Source organism: Propithecus coquereli, unplaced genomic scaffold, assembly GCF_000956105.1.
Source record: "Propithecus coquereli isolate 6110/MARCELLA unplaced genomic scaffold, Pcoq_1.0 Scaffold248, whole genome shotgun sequence".
Taxonomy (NCBI): Eukaryota; Metazoa; Chordata; class Mammalia; order Primates; family Indriidae; genus Propithecus; species Propithecus coquereli.
The window spans coordinates 2,083,441-2,086,287 of NW_012148041.1; positions in this window are offsets into that span (position 1 = coordinate 2,083,441).

Below are 2,847 nucleotides of genomic sequence, written 5' to 3' on the forward strand. Positions count from 1 at the left end.
TGAACCACTGCGCCTGGCCAATGTTCAATTTTCTTTTAGAAAAATATTCTGTTTTCTTTGTGCTAGGACTTGGGTGGAAGGGATTGTCATTTCAATTACCCACCTGTGTTAGCCTCAATACTCACTTTTACTTTCATTACCCATTAAAGCAGTCTCTCCTCCCTTATCTGGTGAAGCTGTCTCTCCCTTGCTTGAAAACACATCTATTCCCTTTCCTTGCAAGAGAAATCCAATCCTCTAAAACTAAAGGCAGATCTCAGCAAGCTCTGAGAGAGAGAAGTTCAAGTCAAATCTAGGAGAAGGCTTACACACAAAAATAAATATAAGGATTTTGCTCATTTATAGCAGAACTGGATTCTGTGTCTGCCCACCAAATGAGGAGGAATGTAATTTTAGTTTGGGACTGAATTTACTGATGTGGGAGTCCTTATGATTTTGGACTCATTACGCTAGCAGCTGGGAATAGTTCTAACAGTTTGCTCAGCTGGTTAACCAAAACCCATAGCCACCCTGGTCTTCATTTAACAATGGATCATGCTAAGTTGAGGTGCCAGAAGTTTCTTGAAAAAAGGCAGAAGAAATATCAAGACTTGGGAAGACAGAGACATTAGAAGGATTTATCCTGTGTAAACTCCACCCCCATTATGTGCATACAGTTTTGAGCCTGGAAGATATTCCCTTCACCGAAGGCTTAAGACATCATGGTGAGGGGTGCCACCATCTTTGAAAAGCACTTTAATGGCTCTTCTTTGGAGGCTACTGATGCTGCTGGAACGTAGAAATGAGGCGGAATGTCTAAATTTAATGGGATTGGGAGCTTCCGGGGTGGCAGAGGCCATAGAGTAGGAGTTAACTGTCAGAAACAAAGAGGTGTGGTCACCAAAACAGTCAGTAGAGATCTTCGAGGTCTTTACTTTGAGTCTATAGTGGTCATGGTGGTTGACTTTCCAACGTCTATTCCACTCCAAATGATCCACTCCAAGCCAGTCATGGTACTCTTATTCTTTCTGCCAGTGATTGATTTAGGGCTGGACATGTCATCAATTCTGGCCAAGAAAATATGCAGGGAATTCTCCTGGAGGCTTCTAGGAAATGTTTTCTTAATTCTAAAACAAACCATCCACACCCACACAGGAGGGAGGAACAGGAGGGAACCTCTCTTCTTCCTTTGGACTTTGTTGTGTGTGGATATGTGACACACAGAATTACTGTGGTCACTTTGTGACTTTGAGGGAAGCCAGCCTGAGAGCAAAGCCACCAAACAGAAGGATGGAAAATAGAGCAAGAGAAAGACCCTCTTTGATGACAGTACTGATCACCTGATCATAACGAATCTACAGTCCTACCTCTAGACTTCCAGTCATGTGATATTGTAGCTTTTTGTATCACTTAAGACAGTTTGAGTTGGGATTTTTCTTGCAGCAAAAAGCATCCTGATGAGTGCCTTAGATGGAAGAAGGTGGGCAATGCATTCAAGTCATGCTTGTGAAGCGCAGAGGGAGCTCCTTCACTTGCCTTTACTACCTAGTGGATCCAATGACGTTCCACGAATCGGTGGCAATGGTGAATGCGATGCGCAGTCTGTGTTATGCCTCAATGGGAATCATAGCAGGGGCCCCTAGAGCAAAGCCATGGCCTTAGGAGAAGTTATTTTCATTCTGAAAAATTGCTCTAGCCTTGCTTCTGGGTTCTGGGGGAGCCCAAATGCTAGTATCAAAGCTGCCCACTGTGAGTTATGTGAGCTACTTAGCCATCAGATTGGGCATTCCAAGCAACACTTTATCGTCAGCTACAGGAAGTGTAAATACAGGATCAGGCTCTAGCCATTTCCGAAGACACAGTAAGCTGAGTATGAGTAACACATACTCCACCACGCCTAGTCCAGCAGCTTGCCTTACGGAACAGTAGATTGCCCTATTGAAGATCCACTTGTACCTCCAACTGGACCAACACCTCATGAGGCCGGGGTGCTGGCATGAAGGATGTATTATATGTTCTGAATCATGAACCAATATATGTGTATGCGTTGCTTCTCCTGTAATTAGAATATATAGGTATGGAAACATTGGGGTGGAAGTGGGAGAGTCTCTTTCATGATTAAATCCAATGACTCACTCATCAAATTATTGCTTCTCATCTCTATGACTTGTGGGGCTCTGCTGACTTGGGGATCCAAGAGATTATTGCTTCTATAAGTAAGGCAAAACAATGTTTCCACTGCTGGTCATTTCGGGCTCTTATACCACATATGTTCAGGCAAAAAATGAAGTCATGGTGTTGACTGGAATGACTGATCCTGAATAATCTTGACCATCAGAGGGAAAGAAGGTTGCTGCTTCAAAGTGGGGGTGTGGAAATCTTAACAACTCAGCTCTGTTGTTCTGGATCTGGTCTTATACTACTGCCTCCAATGGAAAAAGTTAATGGAAGACTACTGTATCCCTTTAGTCCTCAGAATTACCAAGGATCTAGATCCCTCATGAAGGTAAGCTTGATAAGTAACTCAAACTCGCTGAGTTTCTGTGTGAAGGAAAAGGGAACATAGCACAGTTGCGGAGAAGTGAAAGTCATACATACCAACTATAGCCTTGTAAGCAATTACGGAAAAGGGACTGTCACCTCTATCCATGTTTTTTCCCTTGGAGGGTGTATGTTTATGCATTTTAATGAATTTTAAAAATTCTCTTCCCCAAATTCCACTATTTATATTTGGTGTATAATCACAGTTAACTATACAATTTCTTTTTTTAAAAAAAAAAATCAGGTTTATTGAGGAATAATCTTGTTATTTTTTATTTTATTTTTTAGAGATGGGGTCTTGCTCTATCTCCCAGACTGGAGTGCAGT